Below are 12,589 nucleotides of genomic sequence, written 5' to 3'. Positions count from 1 at the left end.
ACCAATCCATGGACTGCCCTGCCCCAGGCCCGCAAGGCCTTTCGGGGGTTGTGGCCTCCAGCGGGTAGCGGGTCGCGGTGGAGCTGAGGTGTAGTGGGGCACCAGGTTAGTTACCCAGCAGGTCTTGCGTGCGTCTCACCCTCTGCTTTGAGATGCTAGTCAATCCCTTTCTTCGTGACAACAAATCAGATAAAAGGGGGAAGAGGTAAGTAAATGAACCAAGCTTATCAGACCTTGATCTCGCTTCCTCTGAAGCTTAGGGTTTGACCATTCTCCTAGGTACCTTGAGGGAGCTCTCCAACACTCGGCTCGGTTTCATTTGAATCAGGACAATATTGTTCTGTCCATGGACATTATTCTAAAGTATTTTGGAACAGAAGGATTGCTTCTGCTTAGGAATTCATTGGAAGTGTTTTTGATATCAATGTTAAATTCCATTTTTGCAATTCTAGGCAAATGCATTAAGACTGAAGGATTTTTAGAAAGATTATGTGTTATTAGACTTCCCTGGTGGCTCGGGCGGTAAAGCATCTAGCCTACAATGTGGGAGACCCGGGTTCGGTCCCTGGGTCGGGAAGATCCTCTGGAGGAGGAAATGGCACCCCACTCCAGTACTCTTGCCTGGAAAATCCCATGGACGGAGGAGCCTGGTGGGCTACAGTCCATGGGGTCACAAAGAGTCGGACACGACTGAGCGACTAAACTTTCACTTTCATGTATTACTAACTTCAGTGTGTCCAACAAACTGAAATGTGATAGCTTTCAGAGTAGAGGGTCATTCTGGAAAAAAAAAGTCTTGTAAAATACACTTAAAATTAGATTTCTTGGAACCAAAAAAACTTTTCCTTTCAGATCCCTTGATGCAATTTAATATGATATCACTTTCACATTTTACAATTCTCTAAAAAAAACTCATGGTCAGTAACTAGTCATGACCAAACTTGCAAATTCACACTCCTGGTGTTTGCAAAAGCTCAGAAAGGAAGTATTTTGCTCCAACTCTTTAACTTATCCTACTTGAAAAACCAAAATAAAAAAAACTCTGCAATCATATACTTGCTTTTCAATAGAATTTTGAAACAATATTATGAAAACTTCACACATGTAGAAAGATGTAAATATAATAAAATGAACATTTCTGTATTCACTACGCAGCTTAATCCCTAGAATATTAAAGACGGAATTGACCTGGGGTCCAGCTTAGACCCTCTAGCCGCCCGCCTGGCGCTTGGGGAGAGTGCAGTCTCCTTCAGCTGCTTCTTCTGCCACTTCTGGCTGTGGGTGGACTGAAGGGCCCCTGGGTTTCTGAATGGCTGTCCAAGGGGCTGGGATGCCCTTTGACGGTGTGGAAGCTCACTCCCCAAGGGGCAAAACTTGGCTAATGGGAAGAGGGAGACTAGATGGAAAGTGGTCATTTCCCCTCTTTCCTCTTTCCTCAGCTGTCCTGGGGGTGTGGTCACATCTGCTGCAGGGCCAACTGTGTGACTCCTGGTGAACCAGGGCCCAGCCTCCACCCACACTCACTACCCTTTGGGATTGTGTCTCTCCTGTGAAATATTTGCCCCTGGCTCTGATTTCAGGGAACCAACCATGCATGTCAGAACAAGATACCCAGATCTTAGAGGCTTAAACAACTTTGTGTCTCATGATCTGTGGGTCACTCATTTGGGCTGGGCTCAGCTGGGGGCAGTTCTGCCAGTCTGGCCTGAGATCACACTGTGACCATTGTCAGCTGGCAGCAGGCTTGAGTCTGGATGGTCTAACATGGCCACACTTAAGTTTGGCAGTAGGGCCAGGCCCTGGCTGGTGGGCTGGGGAGACTCAGCTGCTCTAGGAGGTCCCTTGTCACCCCTTCCCTGTCTTGCCTGCTGCTGGGAGTGGGCTCAAGGGGAACCATAGTCCTCCCGTCTCCCTGCTGGGATGGGGCCAGGGAATGCATTCCGCCTCCTGCCCCGAACCTGCCCTTTGTGCTATGGGCAGCTAATGGCGCTGGCCCTCTGTCCACACTCCCGGTAGGGTATGTGGTCCTGTTTGTAGGGTCCCCCACCCCTCCATTCTTAAGGCTCAAGCACATCAAGACCCAAGTCTGTGCTACTCTGAAGATGATGACAAAACACAAGTGAGGAAGTTCCAGCTAATCTTCTGAACACCACTGCCCAGATCAGCACAGACCCTAGATGTGTGGCTTTCTGGCTACCTTGGCCCACTGCTCCCAGCTCTGTACTGCCTCCCTCCAGGTTCCCACAAGGTTGACCTGGGGAGAGGGGAGGCTCTCTCCCCAGCCTCCCCAGCTCCGGCTGCCCGTGGTCTGTAAAGTGGACCTTCGCCACATACTATACTCGTGCCACAGACTTGTGTTGCCATTTCTCACCAAAAAGAACTAGAAGCATCACTACAAACAAAGCTAGTGGAGGTGATGGAATTCCAATGGAGCTATTTCAAAGCCTAAAAGATGATGCTTTGAAAGTGCTGCACTCAATATGCCAGCAAATTTGGAAAACACAGCAGTGGCCACAGGACTGGAAAAGGTCAGTTTTCACTCCAATCCCTAAGAAAGGCAATGCCAAAGAATGCTCAAAGTACCGCACAATTGCACTCATCTCACATACTAGCAAAGTAATCTCAAAATTCTCCAAGCCAGGCTTCAACAATGGACCATGAACTTCCAGATGTTCAAGCTGGTTTTAGAAAAGGCAGAGGAACCAGAGATCAAATTGTCAACATCCGCAGGATCATGGAAAAAGGAAGAGAGTTCCAGAAAAACATCTATTTCTGCTTTATTGACTATGCTAAAGCCTTTGACTGTGTGGATCACCACAAACTGTGGAAAATTCTTCAAGAGATGGGAATACCAGACCACCTGACCTGCCTCTTGAGAAATTTGTATGCAGGTCAGGAAGCAACAGTTAGAACTGGACATGGAACAACAGACTGGTTCCAAATAGGAAAAGGAGTACATCAAGGCTGTATATTGTCACCCTACTTATTTAACTTCTATGCAGAGTACATCATGAGAAACGCTGGACTGGAAGAAGCACAAGCTGGAATCAAGATTGCTGGGAGAAATATCAATAACCTCAGATATGCAGATGACACCACCCTTTTGGCAGAAAGTGAAGAACTAAAGAGACTCTTGATGAAAGTGAAAGAGGAGAGTGAAAAAGCTGGCTTAAAGCTCAACATTCAGAAAACGAAGATCATGGCATCTGGTCCCATCACTTCATGGGAAATAGATGGGGAAACAGTAGAAACAGTGGCAGACTTTATTTTTTCGGGCTCCAAAATCACTGCAGGTAGTGACTGCAGTCATGAAATCAAGAGACGCTTGCTCCTTGGAAGAAGAGCTATGACCAACCTAGACAGCATATTAAAAAGAAGAGAAATTAATTTGCCAACAAAGGTATATCTAGTCAAAGCTATGGTTTTTTTTTCAGTAGTCATGTATAGATGTGAGAGTTGGACTATAAAGAAAGCTGAGCACTGAAGAAGTAATGCTTTTGAACTGTGATGTTGGAGAAGACTCTTGACCCCTTGGACTGCAAGGAGATCCAACCAGTCAATCCTAAAGGAAATCAGTCCAGAATATTCATTGGAAGGACTCATGCTGAAGCTCCAATACTTTGGCCACCTGATGAGAAGAAATGACTCATTTGAAAAGACCCCGATGCTGGGAAAGATTGAAGGCAGAAGAAGGGGACAACAGAGGATGAGATGGTTGGATGGCATCACTTACTCAATGGACATGAGTTTGGGTAAACTCTGGGAGTTGGTGATGGACAGGGAGGCCTGGCATGCTGCAGTCCATGGGGTTGCAAAGAGTCGGACACAAGTGAGCGACTGAACTGAACTGAAGTTGCTTGTTGGCCAGAGTCTGCCCTGAAGTTAGGCAGAGGGTTGGGGCAGGGGTGCAGCAGAGCTGTAGGTATACCTGTGCCCCAATCTGGGTCATAGTCCCAGCGGCGCTCCCGTCATGCCATGTTAGCATCTGTCCTTTCACCATGGGGCCATTATCACCTCCCCTGTCATCCCTCAAGCAAAACTACTCTGTGGAAGTACAAGGTCCTAATGGATATGTCTATTTTTTGCACCACAAATTAGATGAGATTTCTGAATGTGAAAAAAAAATAGAGTTGAAATGATTTTTTAAAATGGGACATTGACAGAATTTTTATTAAAAGTAGTTTAATTCTTACCAACTCAATTTTTTTTTTTTTTTTTTTGACCAAGCTGCTGGGCTTGTAGGAACTCAGGTCCCCAACCAAGGATTGAACCCTGGGCCATGGCAATGAAAGCTCGGAATCCTAACCACCAGGCCATCAGGGAACTCCCCCCAAACTTAAAAATTTTAATTGTCAACTTAATATACATTTATGCTCCTGTGAACTATTTGGAAAACACAGGAAAGAGAAAGAAAAAAAAAATCAGGTGCCATCCCAATATCCAAAGATATTCACTCATAATATTTTGATGTTGCCCAGTTTTTTCCTACGTTCACAAATATTCACACATGAAGTATGTTTAAAATGAAACAGATGCATACTATACGCAGAGTTCTATATTCTGCTTCTTTCTTTTGGCATTATCACGAATATTACCCTGTCCTTAAATATTCTTTAAATTCTCTTATCATGTAATATTTAAAAGTTAATGAGTATATGCAATGACTATGTAAAGCAAATAATAATGCAAACAACTGTGACCTCCCCACAATGGTCAATAACACTGAAGATGTGTATGTGACCCATTGCCTCTATCCCTCAATTCCTGCCCAAGTAACCACTATCTGAAATCGTGTGTGTCTATGTGTGTGCTTTAAATAGTTCTACCACATATGTGTGAGCCCTGACATGTATGTATTTGTATGAGAGGAGAGTTTGGTTTTGCTTGCTTTCATAAAAATGAGAGCATGCAATCCAAAGTCCTATGAAAAGTTTTTTCACTCAAAATTTTGTTTGTGGCATTTATTTATACTGTTATATCTAGCTGTGGTCTATTCACATTCCACTACGCATGATATTGCATTCTGTGAACATATAAACATACATTGTACTTGTCTCTTGGGCTACAGGTGAGAGAGATTCTCTGGTGTATATCCCAGAGTGGAAAAGCTGGGTTGTTCTGTATGAGAGTATTCAACTTGAAATTCTGAATCATTTTCCAAGGCTACTGAATCGGTTTGTATTCCCATCATTGGGCTGTGCATAGCATGTAAGTTCCTGTTGCTTCACTTTCTCGCCAGCACTAGACACTTCAGATGAATAATTTGGCTTATTTTGTGGCTGGAAAATGATATCTCATTGTGGTGTTAATTTGTACTTCCCAGTTTATTAAGGAGTTTAAGTATCTGTTCATATGTTTATTTGCTATTTGTGTTTTCCCAACAAAATGGCTGTTTACTTCTTTTGCCCATTTTTGCTTTGAGTTGTTTTCCTTCTTATTGACTCTTTAGAGTATCTAAATATTGTGGATAGTAATATTCTGTTGGTTATATTTATGTTGCACATATTTATGTTCATTTGTGTCTTATATTTTCACTTTCTTTATGTTCTTTTGATGAACTGAAGTCTAATTTTAATGTAGGTGAATTTATCAATCTTTTGTTTTCTTGTTTAATGTCATTTCCTATTTAAGGTTATAAATATATTTTGATATGCTATCATTTTAAACTTTTGCCTTTTACATCAAAGATCTTAATCCATCTGAAATTGCTTTTCTATAAATGGTGTGAGGTCAGGTCTAATTGTATTTTTCTCCAACTAGATAGCAGTTTTCCCAGGACTGTTCATGAAACACTCTATCCTTTCCTCAGTGATCTACAAGGACAACTTTCCTATTTACTAAGTTTTCAGTTGAATGAGCCCATTACTGGGCTTTCTATATTGTTGCATTGGCTTTGTTTATTCCTATGCTAATATGACTGTCTTAATTACTATAACTTTAAAATATATCTCAACATCTGGTGGAGCATGTTTCTCCTTTAGCCTGTTAATGTAATGAATTCTATCAATAAGTTGAAAAAATGTAAATCACCCTGACATTCCTAGGATAAACTCAACTTAGGTAAACCCATTGCTGGGTCTTCTTTTAGGGTTTTTGCAATTCTCTTTTTAAGTGTGATTGGTCTGTAATTTTTCTTTTTTGGATTTGGTATCAAGTGTATAGTAGAAATCTAGTTAGAGAATATTGTAGTGATTTCTAGCTGCCCCTGTAATCGTTTCTCCTTCTTTCTAAGTAATAAGAACCCCGATGAACTCAACACATTGACACCCAGATAAAAAAACAAATTTCCCAGACCCACCCTTGTAGCTAGGTTTGCCATGTGACTAAATTTGGAGAATGAAGGATAAGTAGATACTCTCTGCTTAAATCACTTTCTCCAGTTTCACATGTGATGGCTGGCAGCTCTAGCAGGCACGCTGGACCATGAGGATCTGCTTTTATGGGGAGGGAAGGAGGTAGAGAGAGAGAGGGAGAGAGTTGGTTGTGGGTGGAGGTGGTGGAGAGAGAAGAAGGAGGAGAAGAAGAAGGGGAGGGGAGGGAAAAGAAAGGGAAATCTAGGCTTGACTTTCCTCCCACTTGTTTTGTTTGTTTGTTTTTTGTATTTTCTGGAAGAGTGTATATAAAGTAGGATCAAATATCTAAGATATTTTCTCATAATTCTAAAAAATAGAATAATTTGGACCTGATGTTGTCTCTGTGGGAAGATTTTAAACTGATGATTTCACTTAATAGTTACAGGACTTTTCAGCTTTCTACTGTTTTCTTGATTCCATTTTTGGTACATTATATTTACTAGCAATTTATTCATCACTTAAGTTTTCAACTTTATATTAGCTAAGAGTTTAAACTCTGGAGCCAGATTGTCTGAGCTAAATTCCTAGGCCTTCCACATTCACTGAGTTGTGCTGAATGATCTTGGGAAATTCACTTAACCTTTCTGAGCTTCAGTTTCCTCATCTGTAAAATGGAGATACTAACAGTATGTACCTCTTAGAGTTGTTAGGAAGATTAAATTAGTTTATGTACATGAAGGACTTAGAAGATCACATGGCATATAGTAATTGTTGAATGGATGTTAGCAGTTCTTACTGTCTCCTGTCTTTTGTTTTCTTTACATTTGCTTGTTTTCCAACTGCCATAGTTGAATATTTGGTTCATTAATTTTTGTCTTTTTTTCTTTTTTGATAAAAGCATTTAGAGCTACAAATTTATTTTGATGCACTCTTCCCTGTGTACCAGGGGTTTTGATATTTTCATTATTGTTTAGGTCTAAGTGTTTTAAAGCTTCCATATAATTTCTTCTTTGTGAGTTTTTCAGAAGTGTTTTTAAAATTTTTAAAAATGCATACCATTTTATTCCCTTTTTGTAACTGATTTTTAACTACAATGCAGTGTCACAAAATGTGGACTGATACCTCTGTTTGAAATTTGTTGAGCATTGCTGTGGGGCCTAGTATATGAACACTTTTTGTAAATATTTCATGTGTACTTAAGAAGTGTGCATTTTAGTTGTTGTGTGCATAATTCTGTGTATATTCACTTCCTCAAGATTGTTTATTTTATTACTTAACTCTTTCCTACCTAACTTTGAAAAAATCTGTGTGAGTTCCCAACAGTATATTGAAATCTTCCATTATGTTGCTGGATTTGCCATTTTTTCCAGTTTTTAAAGTGTCGATTTTGCTCTACTTACTTTGAGACTTCTATTGGGTTCATTCAAATTTAGAACTGTTGAAAATTTTATCATGACATAGTGGCCTTCTTTATGCTTCAATGGCCTCCTGGTCTTAAAGCCAATTTTTTGCAATTAATATAGCTACCTCATTCTTTTGGTGAATATTTGTCTTGTATATGTTTTCTTCCATTTTTTGTGACCCTATGTTTTACAGGGTCTCTGAATTTAATTTTCAATCTAATCAGACAATTTCTTTTACTAGTGAGATTAGTTATATTTTTGGTGATTTCTTGTGTATTTGGGCTTATTTCTATCTTCGTTCTATTAGCACTACATTTTCTATGCTTCTTTCCCCCCAGGTACTGGCTTTTTAAACAGCTTATTACATTTTCATCATGTGCATTTTTTTATTATCCTATTCTCCTCTGCCTCACTGGTTTGGAAATTATATTCTTTGCTATCTTATGATTTACTATTGAAATTTTATATTCATACTTAATAAATTTGAATTTAATACTATAGTTCTTTTCCTTTGAAAAATAAGAAGACATTTGAACACTTTAACTCTGGTTGCCTTCTCTTTATATGCTCTTGTAGTTTGTTATTTTAATTTTCAAATTTATTTTAAAAAATAGTATAGTTATTGCGATTATTATTATATAGACATTTCTTTATATTTACCAATATGTTTACCAGTTTTCTTGTTTAATCTTTCTTCTTGAATCTCAAACCTTACTTCTGGAATAATTTTTATTCTTCCCAAAATTCATTCTTTTGAAGCTACTTTACTGAAAGTCATGACAGTCAACTCTCTCAATTGTTGTCTATTTGAAAATATCTTTATTTTATACTCATTCTTGCAAGATAATTTTCTTGAGTATACAATTTTAAGTTGATGGTTGTTTTAGCACTTTGAAGACATTAATTTACTGTTTTCTGGCTTCCATTTTTTTCTGTTGAGAAGTTGGCTGATAATGTAATTATTGATGTTTTGTAGTGAACTGTTCTCTCTGGCTCCTTTTAAGGACTTCTCTTTGTTTTTAGTGTTCTTAAGTTTCATTACAAGGTGTCTAGATGTCAAATTTCTTTTTTTTTTAAGTATACAATTCAATATGTTCACAGAATTGTGCAACCATCACCACAGTCAATTTTAGAATATTTTCATCACCCCTTAAAGAAACCTTGTACCTTTTAACCATCATCCCTTAATTCCATTCACCTTTCTTCCTCAGTTCAGTTCAGTTCAAATGCTCTCACAGCACGCCAGGCCTTCCTGTCCATCACCAACTCCCGGAGTTCACTCAGACTCACGTTCATTGAGTCAGTGATGCCATCCAGCCGTCTCATCCTCTGTCGTCCGTCCCCTTCTCCTCCTGCCCCCAATCCCTCCCAGCATCAGAGTCTTTTCCAATGAGTCAACTCTTCACATGAGGTGGCCAAAGTACTGGAGTTTCAGCTTTAGCATCATTCCTTCCAAAGAAATCCCAGGGCTGATCTCCTTCAGAATGGACTGGTTGCATCTCCTTGCAGTCCAAGGGACTCTCAAGAGTCTTCTCCAACACCACAGTTCAAAAGCATCAATTCTTCGGCGCTCAACTTTCTTCACAGTCCAACTCTCACATGCATACATGACCACTGGAAAAACCATAGCCTTGACTACATGGACCTTTGTTGGCAAAGTAATGTCTCTGCTTTTGAATATGCTATCTAGGTTGGTCATAACTTTCCTTCCAAGGAGTAAGCATCTTTTAATTTCATGGTTGCAGTCACCATCTGCAGTGATTTTGGAGCCCAGAAAAATAAAGTCTGACACTGTTTCCACTGTTTCCCATCTATTTCCCATGAAGTGATGGGACCAGATGCCATGATCTTCATTTTCTGAATGTTGAGCTTTAAGCCAACTTTTTCACTCTCCACTTTCACTTTCATCAAGAGGCTTTTTAGTTCCTCTTCACTTTCTGCCATAAGGGTGGTGTCATCTGCATATCTGAGGTGATTGATATTTCTCCCTAGACCTAAGCAATCACTAATCTACTTTCTATCTCTATATACATGCCTACTCTGGACATCTCATGTAAATGGAACAATATAATATGTGATCTTTTGTGTCTGGTTTCTTTCATTCAACATATTTTTCAAGGTTCACCTGTATTAGTACTTCATTCCTTTTTCTGTCCAAATAATGTTACATTATATGAGTATACCACATTTCATTTATTAATCTTTTCATATATTGGTGGACATTTGGATTTTCACTGTTTGACTATTATGAATAATGTTAGTATAAACCTTCGTGTATATTAAAGAATAGTTGATTTACAATGTTGTGCCAATCTCTGCTGTTCAGTGAAGTGACTTAGTTATACATGTATAAACAATAAGATCCTAATGTATAGCACAGGGAACTATAGTCAGTATCTTGTGATAAAGCATAATGGAAAAGAATATTAAGAATGTATAATATGGATAATTCATTGTGGGTTTGATTTGCATTTCCCAGGTGACAAATGATGATGTTGACACGTGCTTATTGGCCATTTGTAAATCTTCCCTGGAGAAATGTCTATTAGAATGTTTTGAGCTGTAAGTGTTTTTTAATGTTCTAGATACAAGTCGCTGCTATCAGATGTATGATTTGCAAATATTTTATCCCGTTCTGTGGGTTGTATTTTTACTTTCTTGACTGTATCTTTTGAAGCACAGAAGTTTTAAATTGTGATGAATTCAATGTACCTATTTTCTTCTTTTATTGTTCTTTTATAGTGCATTTGGTGTCATATCTAAGAATATTTTGCCAAATTCTAGGTCATGAAAATTTACCTCTTTTTTTTTTTTTATATCTTATATCTATATTCTTTTAATAGCTACTTCTTGAATAGATATTTCTTAATTTGCTGTTTTCCCTTTTAGGACCATTTATAGAGGCTTAAATTAAAAAAAAAATGTTACCAGTTTCACTGGGGAGCTGGTCAATGTAGTGTCTCACACTGTCATGAAAGACTGATTTTTCTCAATCCTTTTGTGATAAAAATGTGAAAAAAATTATAAAGTATATTTTCCAATACTAAAGTCAGAATTATGTTTAATAATAAAAAATAGAAACTTTAGCATTAAAGTCAGAGAATAAGAGAAGGATGTCTACTTTCACCGGTATTATTTAATATCATTTTTGCAGGAACTAGTCAAGACAAATAAATAAGAGAAAGAGATTAGAGGTATAAAGATTTGAAAAGGAGACAAAATTATAATTATTTGTAGACATAGTATGTATTGCTGACAAACTTGAAATATTCAATAGCCAAACTATCACAGAACTATTAATATTGTAAGAATTCAGCAGGTACTCTGGATACAAAGTTAATATACAGAAATCAATAGCAAACATCAACCAGTTAGAAAATACAAGATTACATTATATAAGAAAAAGGTAAAAAAAAAAAAAAAACTAGGAATAAACTTGAGAAATGTATAAGATCTATATGAGAAAACACTACTTAAATTATCAAAAGGAGATCTAAATAGGAAAGAATATTACATCCTTCAATAAGAAAACTATATCATAAAAATGTTGTAGGTGGGGACTAACCTTTCCAGATGTTAAAAAACTACTACAAATCCTCTATCTTCTATCTATCTAGAGGAAATGGCAACCCACTCCAGCATTCTTTCCTGGAAAATCCCTTAAACAAAGGAGCCTGGCAGGCTACAGTCCACAGGACCACAAAGAGCTGGACGTGACTGAATCACTGGCAAGAGCACCTGAGATCTATCTATCTAGTATTGGTATAGTCTCAATTATTGTTTTTAGTGGTTTAAAATCCATCATTGTGTTTATTTTGGTGCCCCAATTACCCTACATTTGGTTAGTAGAAGGTGTTTGAATCTGATTTCTGTGACCTTGTAATATGCCTCCATCATTTCTGGGGAACAATTTCTTGCCTCCTGTCATAAAAAGTTGTTTCAGATTCATTTCCTCCCTACCCTGCCCTGGCCCTGTAACCAGTCATTGCTCTGAGGGGCCCTGGTACCTCTTAATAACGAATTGTATTAGAGACCATGTTTAGGAATGCATAGTCTTAAAATACTCCATTCCATGGTAGAATGGGGAGATCATCTTATAGAATTAAAAAATTGAGATATAATTGATATATAATAATTTATTAGTTTAAGGTATACAATATAATGATTTGATATTTTTTTATATTGTGAAATAACCACAGTAAGTCTAGCTAACACAGAAGTTTTGACACTTCTTCCCTAAAGACTGCTAAAGCCATGTTGTAGTTTTACAACTAATGGTAAAAATGGGTTTTAAAGATAGGTTAAAGAAACGCATCTGGTTTAGATGCTGCTTATATGCCACTCAAAACTCTCCTCTGAACCCTCTTGAGAGGTAATATTCTGAGCAGTCTTACCTACTGGCCTCTCCTGGAGCCAAGCACATCTCTTCCTTCCTGCCCTGGGGGGCTTTCCTGATGCCATAGCAAAGGGCCCCTCGGGAACTACTCTGTGCTCACGTCCTTGCAACCCATATAGGTCACCCTTGACCAAGATAAGCTGGGAAAGATGGTTAAACGTTTCTCCAGGTCAGTTTGGAGGTGCGCTTCGCAGCCTCCGGGAGCTTGGAGCCCCAGTTGCCCTCCGTAGGGGCTACCACAGTAACTCATTCTTTTGTTGGTTTTCCCTCCCTGCCTGTTTCACTCCTTCAGCCTTTCACTCCTGCTCCCTGGTGTCGCTTCTCAAATACCTGTGTGGGAGCTTTTGTCTCATGTTCTACTTTTAGTGGTCAGGCTAAGATAGTATCATTAAAAATACATATACAATTCAAAAGGGAGGGATGCCCATTGCCAGCTTACTCAGATCTTGAAGGGCATTTATATAGCACGGTGAGGCAAGATTAATTTATTTTAGATA

General features: G+C 38.6%; 1 long non-coding RNA gene across 2 annotated transcripts; it reads left to right on the top strand.

Moving 5' to 3' along the window:
- Window positions 1-38: 38 nt before the first annotated feature.
- Window positions 39-11,831, top strand: LOC147357094 (uncharacterized). 2 transcript variants are annotated; one of them, XR_015143766.1, is made up of 4 exons: window positions 39-205; window positions 5,069-5,174; window positions 10,176-10,258; window positions 11,314-11,831. It is a non-coding gene; the product is annotated as an uncharacterized LOC147357094 (long non-coding RNA). The 2 variants fall into 2 exon arrangements; XR_015143765.1 differs by having other exon boundaries at window positions 5,069-5,208.
- Window positions 11,832-12,589: the final 758 nt, after the last annotated feature.

This window comes from Bos grunniens, chromosome 16 (genome assembly GCF_055505025.1).
Source record: "Bos grunniens cultivar Pamir isolate PY7600 chromosome 16, Bosgru_T2T1.0, whole genome shotgun sequence".
Classification (NCBI taxonomy): domain Eukaryota; kingdom Metazoa; phylum Chordata; class Mammalia; order Artiodactyla; family Bovidae; genus Bos; species Bos grunniens.
This window is presented reverse-complemented; position numbering and strand designations above follow the sequence as displayed.